The 25,234-nt window shown below is 41.4% G+C and overlaps 1 protein-coding gene across 2 annotated transcripts in view; it reads right to left on the bottom strand.

Moving 5' to 3' along the window:
* The window catches only part of CDC42EP5 (CDC42 effector protein 5), a 36,493-nt gene extending 13,186 nt beyond the window's left edge, over positions 1-23,307 (bottom strand). The window contains exons 1-2 of one of the 2 annotated variants that reach the window (XM_073656479.1): positions 23,154-23,307; positions 21,686-21,989 (exon numbers count right to left, since the gene is read on the bottom strand). The gene's annotated coding sequence lies outside the window, so the exon portion shown is untranslated. The remainder of the gene's footprint in view (positions 1-21,685; positions 21,990-23,153) is intronic. The other variant, XM_073656480.1, reaches the window with a different exon arrangement.
* Between the last annotated feature and the right edge of the window lie 1,927 nt (positions 23,308-25,234).

Genomic DNA, 25,234 nt, shown 5'->3' with positions numbered 1-25,234 from the left:
AGAACTTTACAAGTATGGACATCATTAAGGATAACATGTCTCCTTTGATGTCGCTCTAATGACTAAAAAGTAGAAAAAAAAAAATTGTAGAAAATCCTTTTAAAGATCTTTTGGACACTCTGTTACTCTGGATTCGAGCTCGGCAAAGCTGTGTTTTAATATGGAGAAAAAAAAAAAGTGTGTCGTCACCATCCACCACTGGTTGCAGATTATTTCAATTAAGAATAAGAAAATGGGCATTGAAATGCCCAATCTTTCTCTTCCCCGGGAGAGACTGAATGAGTCAATGCTCATTAAAAGGAATCTGTCAGAAAATTTTTGCTATGTAATTGGAGTGTCATCATGTAGGGGCAGAGACCCTGATTCCAGCGATGTGTCACTTACTGGACTGCTTGATGTAGTTTTGATAGAATCCCTGTTTTCGCTGCTGCATACGTAGCAGTGATCAGAATGCTGAGCGGTTTATAACCCCGCCGACACCACTGATTGGCTGCTTCCTGTGTACAGTGTCAGCAATCTGCCAACCAGCAATGGGGCTATATAGATTAGCTGGACTGCCTGGCACCAGACACCTAGTCTGGCAGTGATAATCTCCTGCTCATAAAACAATGATTGTATTGAAACTACAGCAAGCAGCCCAGTAAGCGACACATCACTGGAATCAGGCTCTCAGCCCCTACATTATGCTGTTCTCAGATTAAATAGCAAAAAACTGCTGACAGATTCCCTTTAAATAGTCATTCGATACCACCAAAATCAAAGTTTGTCTGACTTAATTGTTTTACATTGACTAGTGTTAAAAAATGCATAACGTCTGCTGCTTACTGGTAATAAAACGCTTTACTATGCTGAATTAATCACCAAACCTGTGTCAACCAAGGCTGAAAAGACGTCCTGGAATCTTATTTCAAAGTCCTTTTGGGGACGGACTATTTATTTTGGGACAATGGTTAAGCCTTTTGCCAAGTAGTAAACTTCTAGAAGACAGAAACTTTAAAAAGGGCATTAAACTTGAAAAACAAAGCTTATAAAAAAAGCTGCTAATCGCATTCACATGCTCGTTTTTGGAGTTTATCAGAACAGGAGATACGAGACATGGAATAGTGATCATAAGGATAGAGAATTTGGGGGGGGGGGGGTGATTTCCTGCCATCATAGAGAACTTTGCAAACAAAACTTCTCCCCAACCATAAAAGATTAGTGACCGGGAACAATTGTTTGCATTCTATTGCATGGAAGACCAGAAACTCAAAAATATTACTTCTAGGTGAACGAGAAGCAGACAGCAAAAAAGATAATGACCCTCCAGGGGAATACTATGAAAAAAGTACTAAAACGACTGCTGATAGGTCTTGTCAACGGTTCCTTCTGATGCCAGGAAGAATTAAGAGGGCAAGTGATCATTTGCAGATCTTCCAACATTTCAGATGGGTAATGAGGAACCAGCAACTCTGACCTCGAATGTTCCTATGTTACTGAATAAAGACCAAAACTGTCGAAAAGGTAAAAAAAGATCAAAAAAAGGTAAAACTTTACTATTAACGGACATTTGGTAGACGAGTATATACAGAGCCGTTAAACAGGAGACCTTCTGAATATTGAACTTTCAAAACCTCATCAGACATTTGTGAAGTATGTATTCAGACATCAGATCTTGCGTAGGAGTTCTATGCTTTTTAATGATGAAACTCGTACCCATTTTAGTCTATGACGTGGGCTGTTCACATCTTTATTTTTGCGGACCGAGTGGTCAGAACCAAAAAATGAAGACATGTCTGATTTTGATCCAAGCCACGGATCAATCTCACCAATGAAAGTCTAAGAGTCTCTGAAAAAAAAAGTTTAGTTTTCATGGATGGTTTGATATAAGCTTGAGAAACCTATCTTTTTCCCATATGAGAAAAAGCTGATAAACTCATGATGGTAAAAACAGACACCATGAGTCAACTCTGATCTTTTGAGAAAGTGCACTCCTTATGATGTCGTACAGGACTTCAGAAGTATTGTATAAATATGGAGTTGAGCGTTTTATTCTTTTAAGTGTTGAACGTGACTTTGATGGCTCCTTATCTGAAGTTCAACAATCTTATAAGCCCAACATCTTCTGCCAAACCAAAGAAAGCCCCTTAATGTTAGATAGCTGTAAAACCAATTCTGGTCATCCTCAACAACATCTGATGGGACAGAGATGGTAGGCAGGAGTGGACACAGACGGAAGAGGACCCCTGTGCAAGAACAATATATGGGCCTTTTGCACTCCAATAGCTCCTCATAATGCACACTTCCACCTTCTTTGGAGATGGTAGTGGGTCCTATTACCTCTTAGACCCCTGTGTGGCTGCACAGATTGACCCAATGGTATGTCCACCCCTGATGGCTGGCCCCCCACATATGTTAAGTAATTATCTAGTCACATGAATCACATTTGGGTTCTATGTGATGTCACATAAAAAAAAACAAAAAAAAAACACAAGATGAGCTGCCAAACAAATGCCCAAAAAGGCACCTCGTGAGCATATTGAATTAATACATTGTGGTATTTTTCAACGTAAATTCATGCAGTCCAAACTACAAGCAGCATGAATCAATGCCTGTCTTCATGATTGCAACCAGGTATATTTTTCTCGCACTGGTGATTCAGAGAAAATATACTTTCTAGAACCGGCCGGGGACTAGATGTAGAGACTAAACGAGTGCAGTGCTACCCTTGGCCGGCTCCTCCCAGCACCGCTCTAGGTGATTTAGAGGTGTATCCCACCTAGAGTGGTGCTGGGAGAAGCCGGTCAGGTGTGGCACCACACTAGTCTAGTCTCTACTTATAGTCCCTGGCTGGTTCTCCAAATTATATTTTCTCAGAATCACCGGAGAAAAAACAAACAAACTTTCAGCCAGTCTCCGATTCATGCCGCCCACGGTTTGTCCTTATAATTGTGTCAGACTGTATCTCTTCTGTATGAGGCTTTTTCATCAACAATTTAAGCATCTAACGTCCAGATGGAGTGACAGAGGAAGGAAGGAAGGGCAGGAGTTAATCAGGTCTATATTTCATATTTCCTTTCAGCCTCGGGAGACCCAACGGCTGGATCTTCAGAGCAGACAAGCTGCACATGTAACATACAGAGTGAACTAGGAAATGTCCGGTAGAGTACAGGTGGCCCTACATGAGCAAACATTTGGCTAGTTCCTTACTAGTTCTTGCCAACCACTTACTTCATTACTTTGACATTAATCGGTCGCCCTATGTTCAAGTCATAAATGGGACATTAGATGTTGACATAGTTTTTTTATGCAATAAAATGTTAACGAAAGACCCCAATAATAAACTTCTAGCAGGAATCATTAATTAATTAAAAAGGGTCAATTGGAACATGCGGGCTCTACTTCCAACAGAGGTGAAATTCTTCACACCAGACACAGAGGAACAAACTATGCAGTGATAATGTTTGGCGCATGGCTTGCCAGTGTCTGCCACGCTTGATTGGCTTCATCACTGGGTTATGTGATCTTTTTAAAATGTGACCATAGTAAATCAGTGCGAGTGGATAACTTCAAAGAGACACTAATCTTCATCTGTGAAGCCAAATTAAGAAATGCACATGGTCTGAAGTGATGAGATTACTGTAAGAATCTACATGGCATCTTGAGTAATATATGTGAAAACCCAGAGTCCATGGATGCCAATCTTTTTGAGCCAACAATGTGGTCATTGCACATTTATACGGTATGTCCACTCTACAATTAAGTGGTGTCATGTGCTGCATATCCGCAAAAAATTTGTACCATTTATTCTAACTTTTTTTTTTTCTTCCGGTTTAATCAAATATTTTTCCCAGTACATTTGATAATGTCACCTGCACCTTATAGAATCTAGAATTTGACCTTTTCTTACTTTTGACTCTGCAAAAAGTCTTACTGTTGATCACATACATTCTCGTCTGGACCATTTTAACTGTCCACTAATCAGTCTCCCTCTTACTAAACTCTCTCCTCTTCAATCTTTACTGAATACAGCAGCCAGGATCATATTCCTTTCCAGCTGCTACACCGATGCCTCCACCCTGTGCCAGTCATTGCACTGGTTACCCATCAGCTCCAGAGTCCAATATAAACTTATCACACTCACCCAAAAAGCGCTCCACAGTTCTGCACCACCCTACATCTTCTCCCTCGTCTCTATCACCCTACCATTCCGCTAATGACCTAAGACTAACATCCTCAATAATCCTAACCTCGCACTCCCGTCCAAGACTTCTCTTGTGCTGTGCCAAGTCTCTGAAATGCACTACCCAGGACAATCCTATTAATTCCCCCATTTTCAAATGTGCCCTAAAAACGTACTTTTTTAGACTGGCCTATCACCTCACCTCACTTATGTAACCATTCCCATTTTACCCTTCCAACATTTTTCTCTGAATCTGGTCCATCATAGCATCAGTTTACACAAACTGGCTGGTGACTGGTTCATGCAGCGTTATGTGAATACCCTATTTATTATATTAATGGCCAGACCATACAATACAAGCACTTTTTACCCTTTACTTTTCGTGTCCCCCCTATTTCCTCATAGATTGTAAGCTGGTGAGCAGGACTCTCACTCCTTTTGGTATCTGAGTTGTGTTACCATGCAATGTCTGATATTGTTTGTATGAGTACCCTCTGTAATGTAAAGTGCTGCGGAATATACTGGCGCTATAGAAATAAAAATTATTATTTGCGGAAACCATATGCACTTGCAATGGAGGCATAATTTCTGATACATGAGAATGGGACCATAGTGAGTGTACCCAGAAAATACAAAGAGTACTGTATTGCTCAAACCCTGACAATTTATAGAAAAGTCATAAAAAAGTTTTACAATAAACCTACAGTATTTGTTCGCTCAGTTATTGTTGAAGCCCTTAAACTTTCCTTCCCCCGAGTTTTCACGGTCAGTTACAGACTATGTGGTCCCTCCAATGTAGAGAAGACACTTTGCCAATTTCAATCAATTGATTTCAGTGTACCATCTTCTTTAAAAGATCCTCTATGCTTAAATGGAATGAATCATCTGAAAACAACCTATTGTTTGAATCAAGTTACATGTATTTTTTCCTTAAATGTGGAAATTTTTCTCAAATCATGATCCATATTAAAAAAAAAAATATACAATAAAAATAAAATCGTAATCTTGCAATATTCACACTGGCCACTGGGGGCTTCTTTAGACTCATATTTCCTGTGCTATCAGGAAGAGCTTTCAGCAGTTTCCTTATCAGCAGAGGCAGGATTACAATGTCTGATAACACCTCTATACACAGCCAATAACACAGGAGCCACAATAGTTGATGTCACAGCTGACCCTGCTCCCCTTCCCTTCACAGTGACCTTTGCACACGCTCATTAGATGCTTCAATAAAAGTGATAGGGTCCAATTTAGTCTATTGCTGCTCATGTACATTTCCTTAAACAACAGGAAATATAAGTCTAGAATGCCTCCTGTGTTGAGTGTAAAAATTGCAAAATGTCTCATTTTTATTTTTAAAGGGGTTGTCCGGGACTTTAACGTTGATGGCCTATGCTTAGAGTAGGTCTTCAATGTCAGACATCCGGCACCCCCACCCATCAGCTGTTTCCCGTGTTGGCGACGCTCGGGCTGCACAGTTGTGGGGCTGCACAGTAGCCACTGCCACTGCCCCCTATTCAAATCATTAGTGGGCGTATGTGCAGTACCCGACCACGGCCATTATTCAGTCGGCCGGCGCCCCATACACATTAGACTGTCAGAAGAACCTATTGATATGAGTCTAATCTGTATGGGGCCTTTAGCCCTTGGGATTGTTAAAATTTTGCAGCTGTAAAGTTGACTCCTTATGAACATTCAGGACCAACACACAATCCTGATCGATGCGCTCGCTTGGCACATGATGCTACTTTTAACATTCAGAAGTCCTGGAAAGTCCTTAGAACTTGTGGATCTTCAGAGAACAGAAAAATATCCAGTTATTTATAGTTAACGCTCAGTCAAAGATTAAGGAAGTTGCGCTGCTCCATTCAGTTGCCTTGTAAATCATACATAACATACTGAGCACAGCCCTGGTAAATCTGCAGCTGTTTTTTTTTTGCCAGCTGCTCCCAAATCAAGAACATATTCAAAAGTGGAGCTTTAGTTCAGAGCTTGTGATGTGGACCATACTCCGCACAAGGCATGAACGAAATACTGTACAATTTAGGAACCTGTAGGACCACACCAGGAGCCAAATTGATTCTTTTAGTATCCAGACAAAAACTTTCATTAGAAAAAAAGAAAAAAAAAAAAAAAGAGTTAATATCAACCCCAAAAAGCAACATATTTTTATGGTGTATTAGTTATATGATTCCTATAAATCACATTCACTCTACTGATCCCCCAGTGAGAGAGAACACTTTTGCAAGAGAGCGCGAGAGCAAGCGAAAGAGGGAGAGGTGGAAAGGGAGAGGTGGAGAGGGAGAGAGGTGGAGGTGGAGAGGGAGAGAGGTGGAGAGGGAGAGAGGTGGAGGGGGAGAGAGGTGGAGGGGGAGAGAGGGGGAGGGGGAGAGAGGGGGAGAGGTGGAGAGGGGGAGAGGTGGAGAGGGGGAGAGGTGGAGAGGGGGAGAGGTGGAGAGGGGGAGAGGTGGAAAGGGGGAGAGGTGGAAAGGGGGAGAGGTGGAAAGGGGGAGAGGGAGAGGTGGGGAGAGGAAGAGGTGGGGAGAGGAAGAGGTGGGGAGAGGAAGAGGTGGAGAGTGAGAGGTGGAAAGGGAGAGGTAGAGGTGGAGAGGAGAGTGAGAGGTATAGACAGAACCCTGCTGACCAAAAGCGCTTACACACTACAATAGAGTGCTCAAAAGGAGAAGTTGGCCCCAGTACTGACCACAATTGTACAAGGTGTGATAATCTGTAAGAGGTCTTAGCTGCAGTGCATTATGGGGAGGCCCACAAAGCCATGCAAAAAGACATTAGCCTGCTCTGATGTTTCAACAATGTAGGAAATTATGCTGGACAAGTTTTTTTTTCAGTATCGTTAATCAAATCTCAATATGTTTGAATTCTCATGAAACCGCAAATTTCAGTCAATTTGACTTGCTCATCTGTAGTCAAGGGTTTTGAAGCGATAGCCCTCATGCAACTAATTTTTTATTTTTTTTTGAATCAGCTTTAAAAAGGAGTATTCCCATTCGGACATTTATAGCATATTTACAGGGACTTAACCTTCCATATAGTAGAACGTAAGTGGAGATTAATCTACAAAGAAGAACGCCAGTAGCCAATTTGTCCTGCAAAACTATAGAAGTTATTCTTGTTCGCCAGCTGTCATGTCCTGGACAACAGATGAAACCTACACTTATCTTCATCTATTAATGGTCATTTACTAGCGTATTGACATTGTGGGCATTCCAATCTGGTAAAGGTCTGTGACATTGGATTAATAACCTGCGTAAAAAAAAAATTGATACCTTTAAAATACGTATGGGCTTTACATACATGTGGGCTTTACATCCCAACTGTATATCGCTGAATCCTAAGAAACAATACATGGCTAGATCTCATTCACTGAGCTTTTGGCGTTTTCGTGCAACGTTTCTCCGGCCTAGACAACAGAAAAATGAACTCAACAAAGCAAGAGCAAGTGAAAGCAGGTGAAACCAACACCAGAACCTGTCGAGCAACTTTATCATTCCTGCCATGACTTATCTCTGACTTACAGTTTATTTCTTAACCTTCTCAGTAAAAAGGAGTAAAGCTGAGGAATTAGGAGGAGGGAAAGGGGTAGTGGCATTTAAGGGTTGGCCGGTGCGTCACTATCTCATATTCCTTGCCGGAGGCTTTTTTCGTGGACACCAGTGCAGATGACGTGATGTTTTTTGCTCAACTAATTTTCATGTTTTTCATGACTGAGCTATTGTTTGTACTATTCATTAGAACGATGCCTAGCACATCCCTGGTGACGTTCTTTGCATTCCATTGACTATGTAGTGGCAAATAGAAGAAGTTATTTTGGGCTTAGAACAAATATCTAAAAAATGCCAATTTTGTAATCAACATGGTGTTCTGTATTTGCCAATATTGCAGCCATGTGTGGATTTTTTTTGCACCCCTATTCATTTAGAGCCTTGTCGGCAAACTGGGTTCGACTAAAGAAGGTTGCAATTTTTTCATACGGACCATATCTCCAATTGACTACTATGGGTCCACATGCAGTGAGTCGACATCGACAGTACACAGAATTGAAACACATTCAGGCTAAGCCCGGGTCACAAGTCTGACATTAATAGTCCATGTAAGGACCATAATGTCCAGATTGAACCAACTCAACAGCCTCATCACGTTTTGATCTAATCGTTCTTACTCACGGCCATAGGCGAGAAGGATTATTTCAAAGGCCAATAGTAAGAACAATTAGTTCGAAATGTGCTGTCCAGTATGAGGGATTGATGTTTTACCTATATGTTCAAAACAAAGTTTTACGTTTTTAACCGGAGCGGGATGAGAGCCGGATCAACTATGCTATACTCCTATTAGTAGACTCAGCAGGAGGATATGTGTCTTAGCCATATTGCAGGAAGACGTTGCGCGTTTGGCGAGCTGGCTACTATTAATTTATCAACAGCTTCGCAGACGTTTATAAAGCTGTTGAGTTCCGGTAAAGAGATCCGCGACCAGTCTGTACTCAGTCCATGAGCGCTGACCATGTAAAACCATTCATATCTACAGTTTTTATCACCCAGGCCAAAGATTCAGTTTGCTACCCTAGCCTCACATCTAAACACCATGGTCAAGGCAGAGTGGCTTGTGTCCACAATTAAATGGCTTGTCCACCTTTAGGGAGAATTTTTCATTCTGCATTTGGGTTTCATCAAACATTTTTCCCCATTTGCCTTCTATAGCTTCTGAGTTGACTGTCTATTACTGGCTCTGAAATATTTCAATGGGTATCGGTCAGCCAGCCAAGTATAAAGGTTGACCACACACATTAGGTGGCTGTCGGCTGAAAGATCGTTTGGCTGACAGTCATCTCAGTTGTCTCTCCCATACACAAGAGCGCTCGTATGGCTGAGCACTCCTGTGTTCTCTATGAGAAAGCCACCGACTGACAAGGGAGAACAATGAGAGCAGTAGTCCGAAATCTGACATGTCTGATTGACATCACTCCTGACCATCATTTGGCAGGTGCCCCTAAACACATTAGACTGTCAACTGAACCTGTTAATATTGGCAGGTTCATCCAACGCAAGTCTAATGTTTATGTGTATTACCAGGTTAACAGTCTGATGGGGAGTTTGTAACTCTTATCAGTCTTTTTCGGAGCTCCTCGCAGCCGATTGATGATCACAGACCAAATCAAGGTTGAATGTGCAGGAAAGTAAAGAGTCTGTAAAGCCAAACGGTGAAAAACTTAACGAAGCCCAATTTCAAAAAGGACTTTTAGACCGAAAAACATGCATTTAAGTTAAAAAAAAAGTTCTCTATGGTGGACAACCCCTTTAAGTGACCTACCAGCACAAAGGCAAATTACAAGCCAACTACGCAACCTTCAAAAGAAGTCTGTTACAACTTCTTAGCATCCTTCCACTTCATTCTCGGGACCAATTGAGACCTTCTACAAATCAGACATTAACAGACTATTGTAGGGATATGCCATGGGTGTCACTAGTGAATTAACCCACCAAATAATCCTAAATACACCCATCTTACATAACTTTCAGATCCTATTGGTTGACTAAGTAGTAAAAGGCACATGCCATCGATTCAGGGTGCCTAACACTTGCTCAATAGTTTTGTAAAACAATATTATTGAAAGTCATTTGACTGTCTAGAAAGAAAGGAGGCATATAAATAATTCAATAACCATTTTAAAAGTCGCTCCCTTCTTGTATTTTGGAGGTAAGCTGATCAGTTTCCCTCCCCGCGTCCTCAAATTACGGCTGACAGGTATCAGCAAAAGTCGTTGCCCTCTAATGAAACCGTAGAAAGTTCTTGGCAGTTGAAAGGACAAAACATGACACTCACCGTCCAGAGTTACTTTGCTTCTAGCGATCAGTGAAAATGTCAGATGTTACGATGCTAAAAGAATAAAAATACTTAGGAATTTGCATTCAGGACCCATTTTGTACCCGAGGAAAGGGACAAATCGGCCATAAAAGGCTTAGATGTGAGTAACCCTCTTAATACTTGGTTCAAATCAATATTATGTATAAGCATTTGGGCGCCAGGTTAGGGATGGCCAAATCCCAGGAGCCACCTCGTCAATGGTTCTACAAAATTTTACTACTGGCACTTATGTTTTTAGATTGTAAAGCAATAAAAGCCCAGGGAATGGTCTAATAGGCCAGATTTTAGATGTATATCAATTCCTGATTAGGGGCGTGATTTTAAGGAAATCTGTCAGTAGGATCAACCCTCCTAAGCCATCTATATGAGCATGAAGGTCCTAGAAAGGTGAATAAAATAACTTGATATATGCGATCCAATGCCTTATTCTAGAGAATCCATGTTTTTCTTAATATGTAAATGAGCTGTTAAGCTCTATGGGCCAGACATAGATCTCCCTGAGAGTCTGTCTCCTGGGCTTATTATAAATGAAAAGGTGGAGTAACCAGTGTGAGACATGTAGATCAGGAGAGCAGACTGTCAGTTATTACATGTCTCACACGAGTAACGCCTCCTTTCATTTAAAATAAGATCTCAGGGCAGATTCTCAGGGAGATCTATGTCCCACCCATAGATCTTAACAGCTCATTTACATATTAAGTAAAAAGTGGATTTCTCTGGAATAAGACTTTGGATCGCAGATATCAAGGTATCAATTCAACAACATGGACCCTTCTCTCTACTCGATATCTTGTCAGGAGCCGCCTATACATTTTAGACTATTGGCTGATCCCACCGATTCAGTTTAATGTCAACGGGGCTTTTACTCAATTGGCTTTGGGCTAATTCACACAATGATATTTTGGGAATATTTCTGACAGTTTTTAAAGGGGATCCAGTTCCTGAACTTTGGTAAGTGAAAGTTTAAAAGTAAGATGAAAACTAATGCACCCTTATCTCTAGCGGAGGGCCAAGAAGATGGCATATTACACAGCCATTTAAGGGGTAACGTTTCTCCTTGTGAAGAATGACAAGCCAAGCCTGGTATGTCAGAGTGAGGAAACCTGACTTTTAGGATTAGGTCGATAATCACTTTTAGGATTGCTACTTCCAATAGGTGGTACTAGAGTTCAAATCCTCTTTCTCTCCGAAGAGGCAATTTTCATATTTAATTTACCAGAGGATCATGCATGGCTTAGAATTCTCCGCACTCTGACATGCCAGGCCTGGCTTGTCACTCTCTACAAGGAGAAGCATCACCCCTTATATCCCAGTCTTAAGCCTCTCACCTAGCCAAATCAGATCTCATCCTTTGCACCGATGAGGGGCAACACTCCAAAACACTGGGTCTGCAAATTGAGATTCTGGTTTGGCTTTTATCCCAAGTCATACGGCAAGGCTCGTAAAAGGGTCGATATTGACTTTTAGGATTGCTATTTCCAATAGGTGGCACTAGAGTTCTAGTCCTCTCTGAAGAGGCAATTTGCATACAGGCATTTAAAGAACACCAATAAGAGAGAATCCATCAGCCTTGGGCATCACACATCATGTTTATCCAAATGGTTCCTTTAAAAATGACAACTCCAAGGGAGGGTCTATAGGGGGCGCTACTCTTTATTTTCCATTTATAGGTTTGCAAAGAAACATCCTCCTTCAGTTTGCCAAAGTCGAAAGACCAAAATATCTTGCAATTAGACAAATGGACTTTTTCCACTCTGGGCTGTGGGATGTCTCTGGAAGTGCAGCTCAGCTTTATAGACTTGAACGCTGATTAAATGTATATTCATCTATACAGGAGTGACAGCCCACGGCCATTCGTTTGATCTATAGATTAATAGTTACATATAAAAGCAAGGGAGCGTATCAGTTATTTCATAGCTAAAAGGTCTCTACTGCTGAAGGAATGGTGATCACAGGTTGACTCCGTGTTGTATTACACCACCCCTCTGATAGACCCCCGGGGGTCCCACAGTGCAGCGGTATCTCCAATCATTAGATTATGAATGCCTGTATGAGGAGATCCACTTCTACCCACATGTACACCATTGCTTGCATTACTCTTAGTGTTACTCATTGCTTGCATCTATCAAGTTTGGAAAATAATTGGAAAAAGTTGTGCCAAGTTTGAAAGTTTTCCCCAATCCACCGATCCCCAAATAATGTCTCTTATAATGTGTAAACTGCTGGCTGACCTGCTGAGCTGGAGGTTGGAGCGGATGATTGAGGATGGAACCTTTTAGACCTAAAGTGTGTTAGTAAGTTTTATAACTGAGACCCCCCCACCGATCCACAGAACTGGGGCTCTGGAGAAGTAGCTCAATTATTCTCTATGGAACCACCAGAGATAGTCAAGAGCAGCATTGGGCTGGTCACCAGAATGAATGGATGGAGGTGTGCATGACTTACCACCACTCCATTCATCGGTGGGGGTCCCAGTTATGCAACTTAAGGCGCAGTCATGAAGGCAGTATAAATCGGACAGAGATCGGAATGTAGTGCTTGAACTTACCGGCGGCTCTATTGACCCAAGTGTGATAGTTACATAAAAATCAGATCGGGAGAGCCGCCGGCCAGTCCACGCACTGCGTTCCGATCTCGGTCAGATTTGATTGCACCCTTATTAACAAAATTTAGGTCTAAAAAGCTATAACTTCCAGTCTCGGCAGGTTGTCCTCCAGTTTGGTCCCCTGCCAGTCTCTGTTCTGTCCAGTCCGAATCCAGTGGCGACCTGATGACACAAGTGATACTGCAGAGATCTTGTGTTTTCACTGGAGACCAGAGAAGAGTCAGCCCGGGAGCGGCCAACGACTAAGAAAGTGATTCTACTGTAGGTGTTGCTTTCCAATTATTGCTGTAACAGATTATCCATGTGTGCAGATTATACTAAGGAGTAATCCGCAATTTTACGATTTGATTGCAGACTCTGCCCCCCCCCCCAACAAGGAAAATCCCCAACAAATCCACAGATATTGACACGCTACTGATTTAAAATCTCCACCACGGGTCATTTCCATGCATAGAAATTTTGCAGCTTTCTTAAACTCTCATTGACATGCCTGCTACTGTACTGCGCTGTAAAATCCACAGCTTTTTTTTGTCCTGTGTAGATCCGGCCTGAGACATACGTTCGGTATCCCTTTTTCCATGTAAAATCTGAGCATACCGTAATGTAGGTGCAGAGACCCTGATTCCAGCGATGTGTCACTTACTAGGCTGTTTGTTGCAGTTTCAATAAAATCAGTGTTTTATCAGCAGGAGATTATCACGACAGGACTAGGTGTCTTGTGCCTCCTGGTCCAACCACTCCCCCCATCACTGATTGGCTGCTTTCTATCAATGTACACAATCAGTGGTGTGGGTGGGTTTATACACAGCTCTGCTAGATCTGCAGCAGAGAAAACTGTGATTCTATCACAACTGCTGCGCCCAGTAAATGAAGAGACATCTCTGAAATCAACGTCTCTGTCCCTACATCATGCTGTTGTCAAATTACATATACTAATGACAGATTCCCTTTAACCTGTCTACTGCCTATTAAGTGTTATCCAAGATGCCAAGACAGCTTACAGGAAGTGCAGGCAGGTCTATGTCTGTCTGCTCCTCCTATCTTCTATCCACATTGTATGATATAACAGAAAAGCAGGTTTTCAGTTCAGTGCAATGGCAGGAGAAATGCATGTTGGGGAATAGAATGAAAGCGAGTTCCTGCACCTATAGTGCTGGAAGAATGCTGATTTAGAGGATGTGCACAGTAAAAAAAAAAAATTCACGTTACAGTGTGGATTTTTTTTCTGCTGCAATTGCGATAAACCACTTTTATTTTTAATGTTGCAGGGAAAGAAAAAAAACAGTACATTTTTTGCATAATCGAAGCACACACACACACACACACACACCATGTGAATATAGCCTAATGGAATTTTTTATATTTTTTCCCAAAGCTGGTCATATTATGGCAATATCTTAAAGCAAAAAGGAAAGAAGGGTAAGGAAGGACCATTCTATAATATCCGGCAGAGAAAACCTCTGAGGTTGTTACCTACAACTTGGATGTTGAATGGATTCACAGTACGGACCGCGAGTCTTAGAAAATGGGTAGTCTCTAGTAGAGAATGTGATCATCAATGAAATGGCAACTCCTTAAGCAAACTAATAATACAAAAATGAGCGTTTGTAGGAACGCCTGATCCCAATTATTGACCATTGTGAACTTACTGGCAATGAGCAAAAACACTTGTGCTTTTTTTGGTCCCTGGATTGCTTATACCAAGATAATGATGTTATCGGCAGCACATCACCGTGTTCAAATAGGGAACGTGCTGCCGAATACATGGTGTTGCACAGGGACAAAATTATCGCATTAAAGGGGTTGTCTTGTCCAAATCGATAAGTCTGCAGTCACTCTGTGTGACTGCAGACTTATGAATCCCCCCAGCACACGCACTATTGTCAGTTTCAGACCCAGGACCGAAGGGTATGTATGCGTTATACATATTCCCGGCCAGAGCCCGTCCAGTGGGCGCATCCTTGTTCTATACACTTGTATGGAGCAAGGCCACGCCAGCTAGTTGGCCACGTCACTAGTCGGGGGTGCAGCCTCGCTCTATACACATGTATGGAGTGAGGCCATGCCTACTAGACGGGCTCTGGCCGGGAATATGTATAACTCATACATACCCTCTGGTCCCGGATCTGAAACGGACAAATCCCCACAGCATACAGGTACGCAGGGGAATTCGTAAGTCTACAGTCACACAGAGTGACTGCAGACTTATCGATTTGGACCGGACAACCCCTTTATGGGCTCATGCATATGACTGATTTTCTCATACGAGTGCTATTCGTGGTCTTCATTGATAACACTAGTACCTATGATATCCTATGGGGCTGTGCACATGTCCGATTTTTTCCTTGGAGTGGTTGGTGGAAAAAAAAAAAAAAAAAAATCAGACATGTCCGATATTGATACATGCGTCTGATCAAAATGCAAGACTATGGGTCTGCGAAAATAAATTAGACGGCAATAGGATGAAAAACAAGTGTTGTCTGATTTTCATGGACACAGAATGGAGAATGCGAAAAAAAAAAAATTTCGGCCATGTCCAAGAAAAACTGATGCCTCTCTGATCAAAGTCTGATCAGAAAAGTCAGACCGTTGGATGTGGAGAAATCGGTCGTGTGCACCTACCCTAACACTCATCGTTTCCAGTTGGCTTGCATAAAGTCATTTGTCGATCTTTAACAAGCCGAAATCCGCCCATCTAAAATGGACCACATACAGATAAAGCCACAAATAATCCACCCCTACAGAATGTTGATCACTCCCTCTGCTCCGCCGGTTCCCATGGAAGGAGATCTGCTTTCATTCGATTACTCCAAGTGGCAGAATAATGACCATAAACAATGGCTTTCGGTCTCGTGTTCTGGTGCAAATGAAACGTAACTCACCAGATGGCAGAAATTTCAAGATGACATTTAAGAAAAACCATCCCCCTGCTTTTAAGTCCCATACAATCTGCCTTCACGGGACTCTTAGCAGGCAGCACATCCTGCGAGCAATAACTCACAACAGATATGTTTATAGGATACACGCCGACAGTGAGCTTAACGATGGGAAAAGTTTATAAGGATGGAAAACACGGCAGGAGTGCACCTATATCTGACACGCATGGCTGGAAATGATAGATGGAATCCCAGCTAGAACATGTACAAGTCGAGGAGGAAAGAATCCATATCATTTCGATAGAATCAACTCTTCCCACGCATGGATCATGTCCATGTCACAAATGCAGATACGAGCTCGTATATATGGGCGGTTCTACAGATTCATAAAGGCTCGTAATGAACCTTAATAACTCATGACCAAGACATCATTTATCCTCTTGGTAAACTGGTGACCTGCACCATCTGAGTCAATCTTGGGCCTTTCTTCTTGTGTTGGTTCACACAGCTACTCACCCCTAAATCTTAGATAGGAGGACCTGGTTCTTGCTATCCGCTCTTTACCTCCATTGTAGGATAGAAAAGCATCATGACCCTAGCTCCCTAGCTTTTGTTTGCAAGGTTGAATGAGTTCAGTGACCCCCTCAAATCAAGACTTATAGCAGCTGCTGGTTCTGACTATGTTAAAAGGGTCATCTTGTGGGACAAGCCCCTTCCACTTCCCTATCAGGTCATATTAACTTCATAGAGAGTTGTCCTCCACTCAGGAATAAGCTCTAGGACAGATCAGAGAACCCTTGATTTGCAAACCTAGCCTATCCATGAATTACAGCTATTAAAAAGGGCTGGTCCAATCTCAATTCTTCAGGAGCACACCGCTCCAGTGCCTCCCAGCTTCCTGCTAGTAAACGCCCGATGGTTGACAATTTGGACCAGTAGCATTGTTGAGCCGCTGGCCCAACCTGTGCAGACAGCTTCTTTAATCCGAAGCAAAAGAAAAGGCCTTCCCCACAGATTCACTGGGCAAAAGCACTTTAAAGCATACCTACACTTTCGTTCTGCCACATATTGTTGACCATCTGGAGTGGTGCGACTCATCTGCTCACTGGGTGGTAGCACCAACTCCGGAGAGTGTCCAGTGCAGTGAATTGATCTAGAATTGCACTCGTGCTCTCTAGAATCCGTCACCTGGATTTACCCCTTAGGCCACGGCCCCACTATCAGTATTTGGTCAGTATACGGTCAGTATTTTTCCTCAGGAGTGGGAGCCAAAACCAGGAGTGGGTGATAAAGGCAGAATTGGTGACTTGTTTCTATTATACCTTTTCTCTGATTGTTCCTCAGCTGGTTTTGCCCCCACTCCTGAGAAAAAATACTGACCAAATACTGATAGTGGGGCCGTGGCCTTAAACTAAGATTTTCTATTTGGCGATAAAGTATTCATTGGTCATATCATGACCTTTCATGTGTTCAGTAGAATTATTGCAAAGGCAGTCCCTGTTCCCTTGATTGAAAGCTTTATCCATGTCAATATCATCCTGAAAGGGTTGCTCCACTACATTTATATTGATGACCTATTAATATCAGATTGGTGGGGGTCTGACATCCATCACCCTCACTGATCAGTTGTTCTCCGTGCCAGCAGTGGCCAGATGTTAGCAGTGGTGGAACTGAACATTACAGCTCTGTCACCTGTGTAGTGGTCGCTGCTGGGTACTGCACAGTTGACGGATCTGTACTGGCTAGCTCAGCAACCTCTAACATTCAACTACCCCCGGTACCATAAACAACTGATCAAGTAGGCGTACTGGGCAGTGGAGCAAGTTGAAGCTCTTGGGCCATAATGCAAAAGCTTCAGCGGGGCCCCTAATTATTGCAAACCTTCAATAGTAATGGTCTTTTCATTTGGGCCAAAAGGACCTTTGGAGCCACCTAGGCTCCAGGGCCTGGGTGAGATTGCAACCCCTGAACCTTTACGCCCCTGGTAACAAGTGTTGACCCACCACCAATCTGATATTGATAACCCATCCTTAGTATAGATAATCAATATGAAAAGTAGTGGAGCAACCCATTAAAGTCAACTCCAGAGGAGAACCAGCGCATGCGCAGGGAGTTTTTCTGTTTCTCATTCTGCGCATGCTTCTGTCTCTAGCCTTCAGAACATAGATGACCTCAAGAGTTTATTCAACTTCATTATCTAAAATTATTTATAGACAAGTTTATAATAGTTTTTTCCCAAACTCCAAATATATAAGATGACCTTCTCAGGGTCCAGATGCCTATTTGGGATACCCCTATTAACATTCTGCACACCTAAAATCAACAGATGTTTCTCTTAGGAAGAAAAATGTTTTCAAGACAACTCTGGCGCCACTTATCTTTGGAGTAAATTTCCTTCTAATGGATCATTAGGGACAGTCGTGCTTTATCCATGACTATGAGATTATTGTAGGATCCTCATGAAAATCAGCATCCATGTCTACATCTAGGTTTTGATAATCTAGAAAGTACACATTTATTACAAGTGGTCTCCCATCAAGGCAACAATTTTTTTTTCCAAAATATGACCCAGAAAACAATTTTCTTCTTGCAAGTTTATGCAATGTTGGTGTGAAGGGTAAGCATTCAAGATATCTTGTGAAAAATGCTAAAGTAAATAATTGCACGGAGATTAGGACCCTGCCTTTGTGGAGTTTGTGATTTATCAGGATCACATTTATGTAACACTTAACATAAAATGTTCTGGGGTCAAACATTCACACATTAAAAAAAAAAAAAAAAATCCCTCATCTACAAGGTATGTAATAAATATACAATTACTAGGGGGAAGACCACGGGACTTCCAGAGATCATAAGAAGGATGATCCCAAAGTCGCCTGAGTGAATGAAGTATTCGTGAGCAAGTGCAACCTCTGCTCTATTCACTGTCTATAGGAGCGATGGTCGCTCATTCACACGGGAAATTGGACCATTGTCCTCAAGATCAGTGGGGGTCTCAGTCATCACACTTTTACCATCTATCATGTGGAGAGGTAGTAAATTTTGCTTATGAGAAAACTCCAATGAGGACCACACACATTATTGTGTTATGATACTGCCGTAATGTGACACCCAAAGTTTATGGGGCCTTACTGTTCTTCCATATAAACTTATTCTTTCGATCCTGGCAAATTATGAATGTATGCTCTTTTATAAGTGTTACTTCTAGGGGAGAATGTATACGGTTGGTGGCAGCACATGGATTGCCTACATCTCTGCCATGAGTCTAAGGCCCAACCCTGTACTGAATGGGATGGAGTGCCTGCATCTCTGCTATGTTCCTAAGGCCTATCCTAGTGGGGAATGTAACAGGGTACCTACAGCCCATCCTTGTGGTTACTGGGACAAGGTGCTTATATCTATGCTATGCCTAAAGCTCATCCTACTGTTGAATGGGACGTAGTGCCTACATATTTTCCATGTGTCTAAGACCCATCCTAGTGCTGAATGGGATGGAGTGCCTACCATCTCTGAAATACTCCTAAGACCCACCCTAGTGTCGAATAGGACAGAGAGCCTAAAACTCTGGCATATGCCTAAGGCCTATCCTAGTAGTGAATAGGACAAGGTGCCTACATCTCTGCCATGTGCCCAAGAGCCATCCTAGAGTTGAATGGGACAGAGGGCTTAAGGCCTATACTAGTGTTGAATGTGACAGGGTGCCTACATGTTTGTCATGTGCCTAAAGCTCATCTTAGTGTCTAATAGGATGGAGAACCTAATTCTCTGCCATGTGCCTAAGGCCCATCCTAGTGTTTAATGGGACACAGTGCCTACATCTCGGCCATGTGCCTAAGACCTATCCTAGTGTTTAATGTGACTGGGTGCCTATATGTATTGTATGTCCCTAAATCTCATCCTAGTATTTAATGTGACATGGGGCCTACATCTATGCTATGTGCCGAAGGCCCATCCTAGTGTCTAATAGGATGGAGAGCCTAAATCTCTGCCATATACCTAAGGCCCATCCTAGTGATGAATGGGACGGAGAGCCCACATCTCCGCCATGTGCAAGAGGCCTGTCATAGCGCTGAATGGAATTTTTACCAACTTGACAGAAGAGGACGACTCAATAACTTTCTGAAACGCTCCATTATTGGACTGCAGCACCTGCCAAGCTGTTTTACACTGGAAACACATCCTTTAAAAAGCTGACAAAGCGCTTGGTGCGGGTTTTATTGTGTGCTGCTGTGAATACATATGCTTATTCATCCAGCCACTGAATAAATTAACAATCTCCATTTCAAAGAGTCAATGAAAAGGAATCTCAAGGCGGCAGTCAGGTTGTCACATCTCAAGGGCAGGATTCAAAGTTTTTCAGAAAGTTTTACTCATGCAGTGACTGCAAGGCTTTTACTTGATGACCGGCATCAGGGCAGACATCCCAGACAGGACATGCTCAAATTATACCAATTCCTATGGATCAGCATAGACAATGGTTAAAAGGGAACCTATAGACTGTGCAGGGATTTTTCAGAAATCCAAGGTCTGATAATCTTTGTTTACAAACAACAATCACAGGTATCTATGGAGACAGATGATATCAATGCAAATGATGGCTTGTCCTGCATTGCAGTGGTCTGGTCATAAAGACCTGCTGCAGACAATCAGTCTTGGCAGAGGACGCACAGTCGCTCAGATTCAAGGCTGAATCCTCTCTATAATTATTACAGCTTAAATGACTGGTCACTACATTGCTATTTAACAAATCACACACAAACAGACTACAAAAGGTCCCCAAAATATAATGCAGGCAAAGGGAATTATTAGTGACTTGAATGAAAAAGAAAAAAACAAACAAACTTTTGGAAAGTTTTTCATTTGGAAAAAAAAAAAAAAATCACTCCCATCATTAATCTTTTTTGCATAGCACGACCCATGGAATTATATAACATTTTTAATGAAAAAAACTGTCCAGTGCACGGCTAGTGTAAAGCTACGTTCACACAATGAGGTTTTTTTTTTTTTTTTTTTTTTTTTATACTGCATATTTTCAAAAAAAAAATGCAAGTAAACCATTTTAACGTAATGGATGCAGAAAACCTGCAACATCAAAAGCTCATTGTGAGAACGTAGCCTAAAAGAGACACTTATGGTACGTTTAGACAAAAATGCCGCGTACATTACATGCATTTTTTATGTGTTTTTTTTATTAAATTGATTAAGCTACGTTCCCATCACAAGTTTTTGCCGAGTTTTTTTACGCTGCTTGTTTTCGAAAAAATGCAATTAACCTAAATTTACTTAATGAGTGCAGAAAATCTGAAAACAGCAAAAACTCGTGTGAACATAGCCTCAAGGGGTTAAAAAAAAAAAAATGCTACAAAAATGATCAAACAGGATATGGTGCGCTCGGGGGGAAAAAAAAGCGCATAAAAACGCTCATGAAAAAAATGTGCAACGTATTAGAGAAATCTGATTTTGTTACTACTGTAAAACTTTTTTTTTTTTTTTTTTTTTTTTAGGCATGAAAAAAAAGAGACGGAGTGTGAACATACCCCAAACCATGTTCAGATGCATGTTGATGCTGATAACATTACACCACCCCCAGTTAACACCAGCAATTCCCAGCACCACACTGTCACCACTCACTTCCTGTGCTAATGATCTCCCAGTCTGGCCCCCCTGTTGCTGGGCCCCAACCAGACTCCAGATCTCAGGAAGCCCCCCCTGCCTGCAAAGCACCAACAAATTAGCCCCATTTAAAAAAAAAAAAAAAGTACAGTTTGCATATAAGGGACTTTTTTTTTTTTTACTAGGAGGGATTAAGAAATGGCATACTGTGCCCAAAAATTCCCTCATTGGAAATCTTAATCCGGAGGTTTTTTTTTCCCAAACTAGGCTTCCTGAAATGAAAAGAGTTAAAAAACTAAGTGTTCAGTTCACAGAACTAGGGAGGGAAAGAGTTAAAAGAACATTCTAATGAGGATTCCGCCCTCAGATGCAGGATTTTGCATTTTAACCCTATGGTCCCCAGGGTGCACGGTTTACAGGGGGTTGGGGTTGGGGTTGGGGTTGGGGTTGGGGTTGGGGTTGGGGTTGGGGTTGGGGATGGCCACCCCTATACCTGTAGGTTCCTCCTATACTATGTGCATGCAAGGGTCTGGAAATCCAACTCACCTTTCCTAATGCAGCTGAATGTTACAATGTTGCAAGAGGAGAATTTCTCTTTTGATTAATCTTAATCCCCCCCAAAAAATGATCTTTATATTGTAATCCAAGGATCAAACAACAGATCTCTGGAGTGGGATTCCAGTCCTGGTCTGTGAACTTCCAGGTAACAAGAGTTTATCCCCAAGCTGCCTGTGTCCTTTAGGGTGTTGTATGTCAACCAGCAGAGGCGCCTTGTAGATCCTTCTACTTCTTCCTGATCTTGGTGTACAGCACTCTGGGCGGGGGCTTCAAGGAGAACTCTTCACATGTCCTACAAAAGCAGCAAATAAAACAAAGCAATCTCAGAAATCACACTCCTTCCAAGCTACTGCAGACATAAAAAATAACAAAAAAAACCCCAATGAGTTGGAAGTTTACATAAAAAGTTTACAAACTAAAATGAAACCTAAAACTATAAAAATACAAAAATGGAAATAAAATTGGGGAAAAGTAAAATGTTAAATCAAAAGAAAAGTAGTAAGATACTATTTAAAATCAGTATGCTATTTTATATTGAAAGGTAGACTAAAAAGTGGGCATACATGAAAGTAGCAAAAAAAAAAGTAATAAATCCAGAATTAAAATCATAAAGAGTAAACAAAGTTCCTAACATAAAAAAGAAATAATTGAAAATTAAATAATGACATACTAAGGGAAAAAAAAAATCATTTTCTAACAGTGCTACAGTATCAGTCGCTGAGTTGTATTGTTCAGAATTACTGTAATTGTTTTTGCTTTGTATATCCCCTTTCACATGTAAAGCGCCATGGAATAAATGACGCTATAAAAAAATATACATATAAAAAGTAGCAAAAATAAGTAATAAAAAATAAAATAACACTAAAGACAACATAAACTTTCTAACTGTACTACATAAAAAAATAGCAATAATAATTAAAAAATACTAAATACATTAAAAGTAATTAAAAATGATATACTAAAGAATTAAACAAACATGCCCTAACTGATCTACATAAAAAGGTAGCAAAAATAAGTAAGAATTAAAATACTTAAGAGAATAAACATAAATTTCCTAACAACACTACATAAAGAGTAGCACAAAAAAATAATTAAAAATTAAATAATGATATACCAAGGGGGGGGGGGGGCATACATTTCTTAACAGAGCTACATAAAAGTTGCAAAAATAAATAATTAAAAAATAATTAAATACTAAGGAAAAAAAAGAATACGTTTCCTAAAAGGTCAACATAAAAAGTAGCAAAAAAAATGAAATAGTTAAAAATATATAAATATACAATAACATACTAATACTATGGAGGGAGAATATATTTCCTAACAGGACTAAATAAAAATTGCAAAAAAATAATAATAATAATAATTAAAAATAAAAAGAATAACAAATAAACATCACTGAGTATATAAAGCTATTTGCACCTTTTTAACCCTTTCTAGGACTAGCACATGGACTTACCTGCCTTTCAGTAGGGATCAGAGTCCATTCTGCTGCTACAATCTGCTGTGTATTCCTGCCTGCACCTCTGAGATTGTGTCACTCAGGACTTGTGGAAGGATAATGCAATCCACAACCAAAGAGAAAAAAAAACCCTCCTTTTTCTCCACCCCCTTCCTGCACAAAGCATAGGAAAGCGTTAAAGAGGCGGGGGTGACGTCACACATCCCGAAAGTTTCCCAACTTTTCTGCTTGTAGCTGGCAGCAGCATGTCTGCAGAGTACTCAGTGTCCTGCCTGAAATAAGACCCCCGAACAATCGGCTGTTTGTGACCCTACAAGAGGCTTGTGCACATTGTGATGTGATGTGTATGGTCAAAAATGTGTGTAAATTCACATTGTAAAATAATAGAGGAAATGATAGAAATTCCTTCATGTCTTGCTTGCCCCCTGCCCTGTTAGACCATTGTTGGAATTTCCTGAGACTGTTTTTAGTGTAATTTCTTCCAGATTGAGAGATCTGCATTGTGATTTTTCATGCCTTGAGGTTGTGGATAAAGGAGCCAAGGCAGTCCTTTGTACAGTCTGCAGAGACTGCACTGCAAAACACAACAAGAATGATGCAAATGTGAATTGTCTGCTGTGCAGGACCTCCTGCTCTGAATGCCAGTGATTGTCACACTATGATGTCACTACCTAACTACAGATGATCAACTAGATCCCTGTAACTAGTCACAGGGATCATTCCTGGCACCATTAAAGGGGTTTTTCCGATTTATAGAAGCACAATACAGTTTCAGTAGCAGCTCTCCCATACACAGGAGCAGACTGGACTGGCCCACAGCAGAACAGGAAAATCCCCCGGTGGGACCCCTTGCAGATAGGCTCTCCACCTATATGAGAAGTAGTTGACACAATACATTTGTTTCACTATGTACAGACAAGGGATCATCTCAACCTTCATTTAACAAATGACCTTGTTTATTATTATATAGAAATATATGCAAATATGTGAATGAGGATAATGTGATATTTGCATGTAGCCGAGCGTTGGGCCACCAGAGTCAGTGTTACTGGTGGGCCATTGGTACTCCAGTCCGGCACTGCACAGGAGCAATCACTCTGTCGAGCACTCCTATCTTCTCTATATGAGAGAGCTGCTGTCAGACTCCTCTGGCATTGGATTATCTTTTGTAGAACAAAACAATCAACAGTCTGAATTAAGATTATCTCCTGCAACAGTCACTTTGCAGGGACTGCCTTCCACAGTAGACTGTCAGCCGTACCCATAGATATCGGCGGACTCCACTAACGTCAGTCTAATGCATGGATGTCAAACTCAAACACACAGAGGGCCAAAATGAAAAACTTTGACAAAGTCGCAGGCCAACCAGTATACAGTATAATGGGCACCACATAGTCCTCCATACAGAATAATGTATCCCACATAGTCCTACATACAGAATAATGAGCCCATATAGTCCTCCATACAGTATAATGGGCCCCACATAGTCCTCCACACAGTATAATGCGCCCCACATAGTCCTCCATATAGTATAATGAGCCCCACACAGTTCTTCATATAGTATGGTGGGCCCCACATAGTCCACCATACAGTATAATGGGCCCCACATAGTCCTTCATACAGTATAATGGCCCCACATAGTCCTCCATATAGTACAATGGGCCCCACATAGTCCTCCATATAGTATAGTGAGCCCCACATAGTCCTCCATATAGTATAATGGGCCCCACATAGTCCACCATACAATATAATGGGCCCCACATAGTTCTACATACAGAATAATGGGCCTCACATAGTCCTCCATACAGAATAATGGCCCCAGATAGTCCTCCATACAGAAAAATGGGTCCCACATAGTCCTCCATACAGAATAATGGGTCCCACATAGCCCTCCATAAAGAATTACTGGGTCCCACGTAGTCATTTATACAGAATAATGAGCCCCACGTAGTCCTCCATACAGTATAATGGGCCCCACATAGTCCTCCATACAGTATAATGAGCCCCACATAGTCCTCCATACAGTATAATGGGCCCCACATAGTCCTTCATACAGTATAATGAGCCCCACAAAGTCC

The sequence above is a fragment of the Phyllobates terribilis genome, unplaced genomic scaffold, assembly GCF_046119375.1.
Source record: "Phyllobates terribilis strain yellow unplaced genomic scaffold, ASM4611937v1 Scaffold_12__6_contigs__length_324123572, whole genome shotgun sequence".
In the NCBI taxonomy this organism is placed as follows: domain Eukaryota; kingdom Metazoa; phylum Chordata; class Amphibia; order Anura; family Dendrobatidae; genus Phyllobates; species Phyllobates terribilis.
The sequence above is the reverse complement of the archived record's forward strand: the minus strand, read 5'-3'. Positions and strand labels throughout refer to the sequence as shown.